We start from the raw sequence: 14,133 nt of genomic DNA on the forward strand, positions 1-14,133 counted from the left end.
GTGGTAACGAGGTGGAATTCAACCCTCTGTATGCTTCAGAGGATGGAGGAGCAGCAAAAGGCCATTCAAGCCTATACATCTGGCCACGATATAGGCAAAGGAGGTGGAATGCACCTGTCTCAAGCGCAGTGGAGAATGATTTCAACGTTGTGCAAGGTTCTGCAACCCTTTGAACTTGCCACACGTGAAGTCAGTTCAGACACTGCCAGCCTGAGTCAGGTCATTCCCCTCATCAGGCTTTTGCAGAAGAAGCTGGAGACATTGAAGGAGGAGCTAAAACAGAGCGATTCCGCTAGGCATGTGGGACTTGTGGATGGAGCCCTTCATTCGCTTAACCAGGATTCACGGGTGGTCAATCTGTTGAAATCAGAGCACTACATTTTGGCCACCGTGCTCGATCCTAGATTTAAAACCTACGTTGTATCTCTCTTTCCGGCAGACACAAGTCTGCAGGGGTTCAAAGACCTGCTGGTGAGAAAATTGTCAAGTCAAGCGGAACGTGACCCGTCAACAGCTCCTCCTTCACATTCTCCCGCAACTGGGGGTGCGAGGAAAAGGCTAAGAATTCCGAGCCCACCCGCTGGCGGTGATGCAGGGCAGTCTGGAGCGAGTGCTGACATCTGGTCCGGACTGAAGGACCTGCCAACGATTACTGACATGTCGTCTACTGTCACTGCATATGATTTTCTCACCATTGAAGGACAGTCCGTACGTCAGACAGTCCGTACGTATACTGGCAGGAAAAAGAGGCAATTTGGAGGCCCTTGCAGAAACTGGCTTTATTCTACCTAAGTTGCCCTCCCTCCAGTGTGTACTCCGAAAGAGTGTTTAGTGCAGCCGCTCACCTTGTCAGCAATCGGCGTACGAGGTTACTTCCAGAAAATGTGGAGAAGATGATGTTCATTAAAATGAATTATAATCAATTCCTCCGTGGAGACATTCACCAGCAGCAATTGCCTCCAGAAAGTACATGGGGACCTGAGATGGTGGATTCCAGTGGGGACGAATTAATAATCTGTGAGGGGGATGTACACAGTGAAAGGGGTGATGAATCGGACGATGAGGAGGAGGTGGACATCTTGCCTCTGTAGAGCCAGTTTGTGCAAGGAGAGATTGATTGCTTCTTTTTTGGTGGGGGCCCAAACCAACCAGTCATTTCAGTCACAGTCGTGTGGCAGACCCTGTCACTGAAATGATGGGTTCGTTAAAGTGTGCATGTCCTGTTTATACAACATAAGGGTGGGTGGGAGGGCCCAAGGACAATTCCATCTTGCACCTCTTTTTTCTTTCATTTTTCTTTGCATCATGTGCTGTTTGGGGAGTATTTTTTTGAAGGGCCATCCTGCGTGACACTGCAGTGCCACTCCTAGATGGGCCAGATGTTTGTGTCGGCCACTTGGGTCGCTTATCTTAGTCACACAGCTACCTCATTGCGCCTCTTTTTTTCTTTGCATCATGTGCTGTTTGGGGACAATTTTTTTGAAAGGCCATCCTGTCTGACACTGCAGTGCCACTCCTAGATGGGCCAGGTGTTTGTGTCGGCCACTTGGGTCACTTAGCTTAGCCATCCAGCGACCTCGGTGCAAATTTTAGGACTAAAAATAATATTGTGAGATGTGAGGTGTTCAGAATAGACTGAAAATGAGTGGAAATTATGGTTATTGAGGTTAATAATACTATGGGATCAAAATGACCCCCAAATTCTATGATTTAAGCAGTTTTTTAGGGTTTTTTGAAAAAAACACCCGAATCCAAAACACACCCGAATCCGACAAAAAAATTTCGGTGAGGTTTTGCCAAGACGCGTCCGAACCCAAAACACGGCCGCGGAACCGAACCCAAAACCAAAACCCAAAACCCGAAAAATTTCCGGTGCACATCACTAATATATATATATATATATATATATATAAATGTAATATATAGTAGCATTTTGTGAACACCCTTACAGATTTTCTTTAAATCATCCCTACCCCTTATATATGTTGTGCCTACCACCCTGCCCCCCCCCTCCTTTATATAAATTATACCCATTAACCCTTATGTAGTTTAAGATCAAGATGCCATACACAATTTTTACATACTTCTTTTGCTGACAGTGGCTGGGACTGTCTTTGCTGTGCGGTTCCACGGCAGCACTGCGTCGCTCCTCTCTATACACTGAACAATCAGGGGCAGGAGGTGGAGCATGCCCGGGACAGGCAAAACACAAGGGAAGGAGCCAGGAGCAGGTGGGCGGCCAGCTCAGGTGGTAAACGGCGTCCGCTGAGGGAGCATGGAAGGCTTGGGGCAGCGATCAGACCTTCCTGCCTATGGCTGCAGGGGGAGGAGGGAGAGGACAATACTGCTGCCTGCCCGGACTTTAGGACACAGAAGCATCGCGCAGCTTTTCCTGCTTGTTGTCTGGACCGCCAGCAGAGGGGGCGCGGCAGACGTCAGTGGCCGGGCCGGGGTTGAGGCCGGGGTTGAGGGTGACTGATTGTGGTGGCTGCGGCCGCCTAGACCCGCACTGCAGCCGCCGCTAGCCAGCCCAGCACAATATGATTTTTAAATAAAACTAATTCCGGAGGAGCGTGCCGCCCTCCAATGGCTGGCGCCAATAGGCAGCTGCCTAAAGCTGCCTAATGGTAGCGCCGGCCCTGATTGCAGCATCCTAACATTCAGCGTAGGTTACAAACAAAACTAGCAGGTCCATGTATTTTCAGCCCATCCACAAGCGTACCAGATGAGGCAGCCATCTTAGGCGCACTAGAGAGGTTACACTGGGAGGTAAGCTATACATGGGCCCAGTGCATACAAGGGAGAACGGGCACTTGTGTAGTCGTATGATATAACCTGTATGAACAATCCACGTGAGGCACATCCTGCCCGCAGAGAAACCACCAGAGGTCCCAATTTGTGGTGCACTGTGTTAGATGCTGCAATCAGTGGAGGCACACCTCACAGGAATACCACACGGTGGGGTGGAAGTATGAAGTAAAAGTGTTTGTTTTGTTTGTTCGTTTTTTAGAAGAAAGCACATGGTGAGATCACCGTTGTCATAATGTGTAAGGCACATTATGTTTATAAGGACATTATTAAGGTGTCTCATATGTGTAAGGGGAATTACTGTGTGGAATTATGTGTATAAATGCATTACTAATGTGTGGCATTATGTGTATAAGGTGCTCTACTATGTGGCGTTGCGTAAAGAAAAGGCACTACTGTGTCGTCTAATGTGAATAAAGAGCGATAGTGTGTGGTGTAATGTGAATAAGGAGCAATTCAGTGTGATGTAATGTGAAAAAGGGGCTCTGCTGTGAGGAGTAACGTTTATAAGGTAAAGTGATACTACTGTGGGATGTAATATGAATTATGGACACTATCGCATGATCAAATGTGAATAAAGTTGCAGTACTGTGTGGCTTAATTGAAATTGGGGTTACTATTGTGTGGCCATGCCCCTTGCCAGCAAAAACACACCCCATTTTGGGCTGTGCGCCAAATGTGCGAGCTGTTCCTATTTAAAGTATAGGGGGTACAAACACCAACATAAGGACTGCTATGGGTGAGGGGTGATGGTGTTGGGAAAGAGGTGCAAGGTCAGAGGCTGAACCAGCGGTGGTGCTAGGGGGCAACAGCCAAAATCTTGCCTAGGGCATTATATTGGTTAGGGGCAGCTCTGATTATATCAGTATGGTACAGTATTCCACTGCTCTACCTACCTCTGTGTCGTCAAGTATACTATCCATCCATACCTGTGGTGTATTTTAGTTGTTGTGCGCAGTATATATAGTAGGAGGACAGTGCATAATTTTGCTGACCACCATTATATAATATATAGCAGTACGGTACAGTAGGCCACTGCTCTACCTACCTCTGTGTCGTCAAGTATACTATCCATTCATACCTGTGGTGCATTATAGTTGTTGTGCGCAGTAGTAGGAGGACAGTGCATAATTTTGCTGACCACCAGTATATAATATATAGCAGTACGGTACAGTAGGCCACTGCTCTACCTACCTCTGTGTCATCAAGTATACTATCCATCCATACCTGTGGTGCATTTTAGTTGTTGTGCGCAGTAGTAGGAGGACAGTGCATAATTTTGCTGACCACCAGTATATAATATATAGCAGTACGGTACAGTAGGCCACTGCTCTACCTACCTCTGTGTCGTCAAGTATACTATCCATCCATACCTGTGGTGCATTTTAGTTGTGCACAGTATATATAGTAGGAGTACAGTGCATAATTTTGCTGACCACCAGTATATAATATATAGCAGTACGGTACAGTAGGCCACTGCTCTACCTACCTCTGTGTCGTCAAGTATACTATCCATCCATACCTGTGGTGCATTTTAGTTGTGCGCAGTATATATAGTAGGAGTACAGTGCATAATTTTGCTGACCACCAGTATATAATATATAGCAGTACGGTACAGTAGTCCACTGCTCTACCTACCTCTGTGTCGTCAAGTATACTATCCATCCATACCTGTTGTGCGCAGTATATATAGTAGGAGTACAGTGCATAATTTTGCTGACCACCAGTATATAATATATAGCAGTACGGTATAGGCCACTGCTCTACCTACCTCTGTGTCGTCAAGTATACTATCCATCCATACCTGTTGTGCATTTTAGTTGTTGTGCGCAGTAGTAGGAGGACAGTGCATAATTTTGCTGACCACCAGTATATAATATATAGCAGTATGGTACAGTAGACCACTGCTCTACCTACCTCTGTGTCGTCAAGTATACTATCCATCCATACCTGTTGTGCATTTTAGTTGTTGTGCGCAGTAGTAGGAGGACAGTGCATAATTTTGCTGACCACCAGTATATAATATATAGCAGTACGGTACAGTAGGCCACTGCTCTACCTACCTCTGTGTCGTCAAGTATACTATCCATCCATATCTGTGGTGCATTTTAGTTGTGCGCAGTATATATAGTAGGAGTACAGTGCATCATTTTGCTGACCACCAGTATATAATATATAGCAGTACGGTATAGGCCACTGCTCTACCTACCTCTGTGTCGTCAAGTATACTATCCATCCATATCTGTGGTGCATTTTAGTTGTGCGCAGTATATATAGTAGGAGTACAGTGCATCATTTTGCTGACCACCAGTATATAATATATAGCAGTACGGTATAGGCCACTGCTCTACCTACCTCTGTGTCATCAAGTATACTATCCATCCATACCATAATATACCATAATATATAGCAGTACGGTACAGTAGGCCACTGCTCTACCTACCTCTGTGTTGTCAAGTATACTATCCATCCATACCAGGGTTTGCCACACGACTGTGACTGAAATGACTGGTTGGTTTGGGCCCCCACCAAAAAAGAAGCAATCAATCTCTCCTTGCACAAACTGGCTCTACAGAGGCAAGATGTCCACCTCATCATTATCCTCCGATTCCTCACCCCTTTCACTGTGTACATCCCCCTCCTCACAGATTATTAATTCGTCCCCACTGGAATCCACCATCTCAGGTCCCTGTGTACTTTCTGGAGGCAATTGCTGGTGAATGTCTCCACGGAGGAATTGATTATAATTCATTTTGATGAACATCATCTTCTCCACATTTTCTGGAAGTAACCTCATACGCCGATTGCTGACAAGGTGAGCGGCTGCACTAAACACTCTTTCGGAGTACACACTGGAGGGTGGGCAACTTAGGTAAAATAAAGGCAGTTTCTGCAAGGGCCTCCAAATTGCCTCTTTTTCCTGCCAGTATACGTACGGACTGTCTGACGTACGGACTGTCCTTCAATGGTGAGAGAATCATATGCAGTGACAGTAGATGACATGTCAGTAATCGTTGGCAGGTCCTTCAGTCCGGACCAGATGTCAGCACTCGCTCCAGACTGCTCTGCATCACCGCCAGCGGGTGGGCTCGGAATTCTTAGCCTTTTCCTCGCAGCCCCAGTTGCGGTAGAATGTGAAGGAGGAGCTGTTGACGGGTCACGTTCCGCTTGACTTGACAATTATCTCACCAGCAGGTCTTTGAACCTCTGCAGACTTGTGTCTGCCGGAAAGAGAGATACAACGTAGGTTTTAAATCTAGGATCGAGCGCGGTGGCCAAAATGTAGTGCTCTGATTTCAACAGATTGACCACCCGTGAATCCTGGTTAAGCGAATTAAGGGCTCCATCCACAAGTCCCACATGCCTAGCGGAATCGCTCTGTTTTAGCTCTTCCTTCAATGTCTCCAGCTTCTTCTGCAAAAGCCTGATGAGGGGAATGACCTGACTCAGGCTGGCAGTGTCTGAACTGACTTCACGTGTGGCAAGTTCAAAGGGTAGCAGAACCTTGCACAACGTTGAAATCATTCTCCACTGCGCTTGAGTCAGGTGCATTCCCCCTCCTTTGCCTATATCGTGGGCAGATGTATAGGCTTGAATGGCCTTTTGCTGTTCCTCCATCCTCTGAAGCATATAGAGGGTTGAATTCCACCTCGTTACCACCTCTTGCTTCAGATGATGGCAGGGCAGGTTCAGGACTATTTGCTGGTGCTCCAGTCTTCGGCACGCGGTGGCTGAATGCCGAAAGTGGCCCGCAATTCTTCGGGCCACCGACAGCATCTCTTGTATGCCCCTCTCGTTTTTTAAATAATTCTGCACCACCAAATTCAATGTATGTGCAAAACATGGGACGTGCTGGAATTTGCCCACATGTAATGCACGCACAATATTGGTGGCGTTGTCCGATGTCACAAATCCCCAGGAGAGTCCAATTGGGGTAAGCCATTCTGCGATGATGTTCCTCAGTTTCCGTAAGAGGTTGTCAGCTGTGTGCCTCTTATGGAAAGCGGTGATACAAAGCGTAGCCTGCCTAGGAACGAGTTGGCGTTTGCGAGATGCTACTACTGGTGCCACCGTTGCTGTTCTTGCAGCGGGAGGCAATACATCTACCCAGTGGACTGTCACAGTCATATAGTCCTGAGTCTGCCCTGCTCCACTTGTCCACATGTCCGTGGTTAAGTGGACATTGGGTACAACTGCATTTTTTAGGACACTGGTGAGTCTTATTCTGATGTCTGTGTACATTTTCGGTATCGCCTGCCTAGAGAAATGGAACCTAGATGGTATTTGGTACCGGGGACACAGTACCTCAATCAAGTCTCTAGTTGCCTCTGAATTAACGGTGGATACCGGAACCACGTTTCTCACCGCCCAGGCTGCCAAGGCCTGAGTTATCCGCTTTGCAGCAGGATGACTGCTGTGATATTTCATCTTCCTCGCAAAGGACTGTTGGACAGTCAATTGCTTACTGGAAGTAGTACAAGTGGTCTTCCGACTTCCCCTCTGGGATGACGATCGACTCCCAGCAGCAACAACAGCAGCGCCAGCAGCAGTAGGCGTTACACTCAAGGATGCATCGGACGAATCCCAGGCAGGAGAGGACTCGTCAGACTTGCCAGTGACATGGCTTGCAGGACTATTGGCTTTCCTGTGTAAGGTGGAAATTGACACTGAGGGAGTTGGTGGTGTGGTTTGCAGGAGCTTGGTTACAAGAGGAAGGGATTTACTGGTCAGTGGACTGCTTCCACTGTCATCCAAAGTTTTTGAACTTGTCACTGACTTATGATGAATGCGCTGCAGGTGACGTATAAGGGAGGATGTTCTGAGGTGGTTAACCTCCTTACCCCTACTTATTACATCTTGACAAAGGCAACACACGGCTTGACACCTGTTGTCCGCATTTGTGTTGAAATAATTCCACACCGAAGAGCTGATTTTTTTTGTATTTTGACCAGGCATGTCAATGGCCATATTCGTCCCACGGACAACAGGTGTCTCCCCGGGTGCCTGACTTAAACAAACCACCTCACCATCAGAATCCTCCTTGTCAATTTCCTCCCCAGCGCCAGCAACACCCATATCCTCATCCTGGTGTACTTCAACAGTGACATCTTCAATTTGACTACCAGGAACTGGACTGCGGGAGCTCCTTCCAGCACTTGCAGGGGGCGTGCAAATGATGGAAGGCGCCACATCTTCCCGTCCAGTGTTGGCAAGGTCAGGTATCGCAACCGACACAATTGGACTCTCCTTGGGGATTTGTGATTTAGAAGAACGCACAGTTCTTTGCTGTGCTTTTGCCAGCTTAAGTCTTTTCATTTTTCTAGCGAGAGGATGAGTGCTTCCATCCTCATGTGAATCTGAACCACTAGCCATGAACATAGGCCAGGGCCTCAGCCGTTCCTTGCCACTCCGTGTCGTAAATGGCATATTGGCAAGTTTACGCTTCTCATCAGACGCTTTCAATTTTGATTTTTGGGTCATTTTACTGAACTTTTGTTTTTTGGACTTTACATGCTCTCTACTATGACATTGGGCATCGGCCTTGGCAGACGACGTTGATGGCATTTTATCGTCTCGGCCATGACTAGTGGCAGCAGCTTCAGCACGAGGTGGAAGTGGATCTTGATCTTTCCCTATTTTAACCTCCACATTTTTGTTCTCCATTTTTTAATGTGTGGAATTATATGCCAGTATCAATAGCAATGGCCTACTACTATATATACTGCGCACAACTGATATGCACCACAGGTATGGATGGATAGTATACTTGACGAATGACGACACAGAGGTAGGCAGAGCAGTGGCCTACTGTACCGTAATGCTATATATTATATACTGGTGGTCAGCAAACTGTGCAAAACTTAAATGCACCACAGGTATGGATGGATAGTATACTTGACGACACAGAGGTAGGTACGGCAGTGGCCTACTGTACCGTAATGCTATATATTATATACTGGTGGTCAGCAAACTGTGCAAAACTTAAATGCACCACAGGTATGGATGGATAGTATACTTGACGACATAGAGCTAGGTACAGCAGTGGCCTTCTGTACCGTACTCCTATATATTATATACTGGTGGTCAGCAAAATTATGCACTGTACTCCTACTATATACTACAATGCAGCACAGATATGGAGTGTTTTTCAGGCAGACAACGTATACTTGTGGTCACTGGTCAGCAAAACTCTGCACTGTACTCCTCCTATATAATATACTGGTGGTCCCCAGTCCCCACAATAAAGCAGTGTGAGCACAGATATATGCAGCACACTGAGCACAGATATGGAAGGTTTTTCAGGCAGACAACGTATACTGGTGGTCACTGTCAGCAAAACTCGGCACTGTACTCCTATATAATATACTGGTGGTCCCCAGTCCCCACAATAAAGCAGTGTGAGCACAGATATATGCAGCACACTGAGCACAGATATGGAGTGTTTTTCAGGCAGACAACGTATACTGGTGGTCACTGTCAGCAAAACTCTGCACTGTACTCCTCCTATATAATACAGCTGCTCCCCAGTCCCCACAATTAAGCAGTGTGAGCACAGATATATGCAGCACACTGAGCACAGATAAGGAGTGTTTTTTTTCAGGCAGAGAACGGATAAAACTGGTGGTCACTGATCAGCAAAACTCTGCACTGTACTCCTCCTATATTATTAATATACAGCTGCTCCCCAGTCCCCACAATTAAGCAATAAGCAAGCACAAATATTTGCATCAACAATACACGGAGAGGACGCCAGCCACGTCCTCTCCCTAACATTTCCAATGCACGAGTGAAAATGGCGGCGACGCGCGGCTGCTTATATAGAATGCGAATCTCGCGAGAATCCCACAGCGGGATGATGACGTTCGGGCGCGCTCGGGTTAACCGAGCCATACGGGAGAATCCGAGTATGCCTCGGACCCGTGTAAAATGGGTGAAGTTCAGGGGGGGGGATTCGGTTTCCGAGGAACCGAACCCGCTCATCACTAATACTGGCAGGAAAAAGAGGCAAATTGGAGGCCCTTGCACAAACTGGCTTTATTTTACCTAAGTTGCCCCCCCTCCAGTGTGTACTCCGAAAGAGTGTTTAGTGCAGCCGGACACCTTGTCAGCAATCGGCGTACAAGGTTACTTTCACAAAATGTGGAGAAGATGATGTTCATCAAAATGAATTATAATCAATTCCTCCGTGGAGACATTCACCAGCAGCAATTGCCTCCAGAAAGTACACAGAGACCTGAGATGGTGGATTCCAGTGGGGACGAATTATTAATCTGTGAGGAGGAGGATGTACACAGTGAAAGGGGTGAGGAATCGGACGATGAGGAGGAGGTGGACATCTTGCCTCTGTAGAGCCAGTTTGTGCAAGGAGAGATTGATTGCTTCTTTTTTGGTGGGGGCCCAAACCAACCAGTCATTTCAGTCACAGTCGTGTGGCAGACCCTGTCACTGAAATGATGGGTTTGTTAAAGTGTGCATGTCCTGTTTATACAACATAAGGGTGGGTGGGAGGGCCCAAGGACAATTCCATCTTGCACCTCTTTTTCTTTAATTTATCTTTGCATCATGTGCTGTTTGGGGACTATTTTTTAAATCTTTCATCCTGTCTGACACTGCAGTGCCACTCCTAGATGGGCCAGGTGTTTGTGTCGGCCACTTGGGTCGCTTAGCTTAGTCATACAGCGACCTTGGTGCACCTCTTTTTTTCTTTGCATCATGTGCTGTTTGGGGACTATTTTTCAAATCTGCCATCCTATCTGACACTGCAGTGCCACTCCTAGATGGGCCAGGTGTTTGTGTCGACCACTTGGGTCGCTTAGCTTAGTCATCCAGCGACCTCGGTGCAAATTTTAGGACTAAAAATAATATTGTGAGGTGTGAGGTGTTCAGAATAGACTGGAAATGAGTGGAAATTATGGTTATTGAGGTTAATAATACTATGGGATCAAAATGACCCCCAAATGATTTAAGCTGTTTTTGAGGGTTTTTTGTAAAAAAAACACCCGAATCCAAAACACATCCGAATCCGAAAAAAAAAATTCAGGGAGGTTTTGTCAAAACGCGTCCGAATCCAAAACACGGCCGCGGAACCGAATCCAAAAACAAAACACAAAACCCGAAAAATTTCTGGTGCACATCTCTAATTTGCAGGGATATCCCAGGATCAGTGTAAATGGAGCTGTCCCGGGTCGATCCCAGGTCTTACTGCAGCGTGAAAGGGGTCAGTCCCGGGAATGCATCCCTGGACGCATCCCGGGAGTGACCCGGCTGTGTGGGTGTAAAAGGGTTAATAAACAACTGTTTCCTACATATGGACCAGCTACTAATAATATTCAGCTAATGAAATGTCCTAATAGGTTATTATATAAAAAAAAAAAAGAGATTATGTAGTTTTAATCCAATCACTGGCCATGTGTAGTTTATGTTGTATTTATTTTTGCTTATTCAATTTTCAATAATCTTTGTCGGTGAGGTTCCAGTTATACATCCTATTGTCGTGACAGCCTCCAAATAAACTGTTTTCATTTGCGGTCTGTGGCCAATTGTGCTTTTTTGTGACTGAGTTCATATAGATCTCTGAGCTTTTGCCATGTAGCCGTACTACAGTATCTCAGAAGATTATGTTAAGGTGGGTACACACTTAGAGATAAATTAAACGTCGCTAATTTTGACCCTTCCTGGGCGACGTTGTTTACTTTATCGCTAAGTGTGTATGCCGCCATCGATGAACGATGCGTGGTCCCACGGATCGTTATCGACCCTTGCTGTCAGCCGTGCATGCCGTTCAATTTGGACTGTCATTCAAAAACTGCATGCACGGCCCGACCATGGTGTGCTATCACTGAATGATAGCAATTGCATATCGCTCAGTGTGTACGCACTGCCGCCGCCCGCCCGGGCAGGGAAGGGAACACACTAGGCGACGTCACTCATACAGCACATCGCCTAGTGTGTACCCACTTTAAAGCACATCTTCTCTAGCCTTGCAATGATTTCTCTAAACTTTGTCAATACAGTATTTTCCAGTATAAAGGATCATTTTCAGGGAACATACATTATAAGAATTTTTAACATTATTACATTATCTAAATACAGCTGTATGTTAGCTTTATATTTTTAGCTTTTCTGACATACTTCAATTTCACAATGGAGGTAACATGCTGCCCTCTACAGGTACTTGTATAAAATAAATTAATTTACAACATTGTGTATGTAATAGGAAATATTTTTGTTTCAGTGAATTATGCATTTCTATTTGATAATTTAGGCTGTACACTATAATGTAGGCTGCACACTGTAATGCAAGTTGTACACTGTAATGTACTGTAGGCTGTGCACTGTAATGTAAGCTGTGCACTGTAATATAGGCTGTACACTGTAATGTAAGCTGTACACTGTAATGTAAGCTGTGCACTGTAATATAGGCTGTACACTGTAATGTAAGCTGTACACTGTAATGTATTGTAGGTTGTACACTGTAATGTAAGCTGTACACTGTAATATAGGCTGCACACTGTAATGCAAGTTGTACACTGTAATGAAGGCTCTACACTGTAATGTACTGTAGGCTGTGCACTGTAATGTAAGCTGTGCACTGTAATATAGGCATACTTGCCTACTCTCCCGGAATGGCCGGGAGGCTCCCGAAAATCGGGTGGCGCTCCCGGCCCCCCGGAAGAAAAGGCAAGTCTCCCGGACGAGTGCCCACCACCTGCAACCCACCCGCATCACCTGCATAACCCCCGGCGGCGCAGTTCAAAGTGCGCGGTCCGGGAGTCAGATGACGCGATTCGCGTCATCCTGGCCCCGCCCCCTGCCTTGCAATGTCAATATTAACGGCATTGCTAGACAGGGGGCGGGGCCACGATGACGTGATCGTGCAGCCACACCCCCAACCCCGCCCCTAAGCATCATCAAGACGCATCTCCACACCCCCGCTGCTCCGACCTGGCTGCCTCCTCCCGGAGGGGGCAGCCAAATTGTCGGTAAGTATGAATATAGGCTGTATACTGTAATGTAAGCTGTACACTGTAATGTATTGTAGGTTGTACACTGTAATGTAAGCTGTACACTGTAATATAGGCTGCACACTGTAATGCAAGTTGTACACTAATGAAGGCTCTGCACTGTAATGTACTGTAGGCTGTGCACTGTAATGTAAGATGTGCACTGTAATATAGGCTGTATACTGTAATGTAAGCTGTACACTGTAATGTATTGTAGGTTGTACACTGTAATGTAAGCTGTACACTGTAATATAGGCTGCACACTGTAATTCAAGTTGCACACTGTAATGTACTGTAGGCTGTACTCTGTAATGTAAGCTGTGCACTGTAATATAGGCTGTACACTGTAATGTAAGCTGTACACTGTAATGTATTGTAGGTTGTACACTGTAATGTAAGCTGTACACTATAATATAGGCTGCACACTGTAATGCAAGTCAGTGGCAAATGCAGGAATTTAATGTGGGGGTTTCTGTACATGTACTGTATGTGTGTGTATATAAAAGTGATAGGTGCAAGGTTTACCTTAAATAAGGAGACCGAAGTCTCAGCGTGTGGTCTCTCCTTCCGCTGCGCGTCGGGGTGGCGCTGGCATCGCAAAGTCATCGGCGCTTGTCTATCGGTGCAGGGTGTGCTGGGAACTGGGTAGGGCGAAGAGGCGGATGCTAGGCAACAGCAATGTAGAGTAAGGATAGCTTCAGTACAAGGTTGGTGTGTGTGGAACAGTGGAAAATCCAACTGGGATATGACGGTAATGCTGGCAGCACCCTGGAAGGACGAGGGGAGGAGAGAAAAAGTGCATATACATTAACAGTCAAAATAAGTGACACAGTGCTTGGTAAAACATAAGGGATAAATTAAATGTGGAGAGCAATATGCATATTTTTTTTAAAAAGGAACCACCGGTCACAATACCTCTGCCTCAAAATCCTGACAGTCTGCATGCCGGCTATTACACTGTAATATAGGCTGCACACTGTAATGCAAGTTGTACACTGTAATGTACTGTAGGCTGTGCACTGTACTGTAATCTGTACACTAATATAGGCTGTACACTGTAATGAAGGCTCTGCACTGTAATGTACTGTAGGCTGTGCACTGTAATGTAAGCTGTGCACTGTAATAAAGGCTGTACACTGTGATGCAGGTTGTACACTGTAATGTAAGCTGCACACTATAATATAGGCCAGAGGCGGAACTACCGCCAGTGCAACCAGTGCGTTGCACTGGGGCCCACCTCTGTCCGGGGGCCCAAAGCATGTAATGAGTCAAACTGACTCATTACATGCCGCTGTGTGCTGCGGGCAACCCCTGCCCGCAG

At 46.3% G+C, this 14,133-nt stretch overlaps 1 long non-coding RNA gene across 1 annotated transcript in view; it reads right to left on the reverse strand.

Moving 5' to 3' along the window:
- LOC135058021 (uncharacterized) overlaps nt 1-14,133 on the reverse strand; it is a 134,774-nt gene that overhangs the window by 39,609 nt on the left and 81,032 nt on the right. Inside the window, exon 3 of the long non-coding RNA XR_010244539.1 lies at nt 13,338-13,580. This is a non-coding gene — a long non-coding RNA (uncharacterized LOC135058021). The remainder of the gene's footprint in view (nt 1-13,337; nt 13,581-14,133) is intronic.

Source organism: Pseudophryne corroboree, chromosome 3, assembly GCF_028390025.1.
Source record: "Pseudophryne corroboree isolate aPseCor3 chromosome 3, aPseCor3.hap2, whole genome shotgun sequence".
NCBI lineage: Eukaryota > Metazoa > Chordata > Amphibia > Anura > Myobatrachidae > Pseudophryne > Pseudophryne corroboree.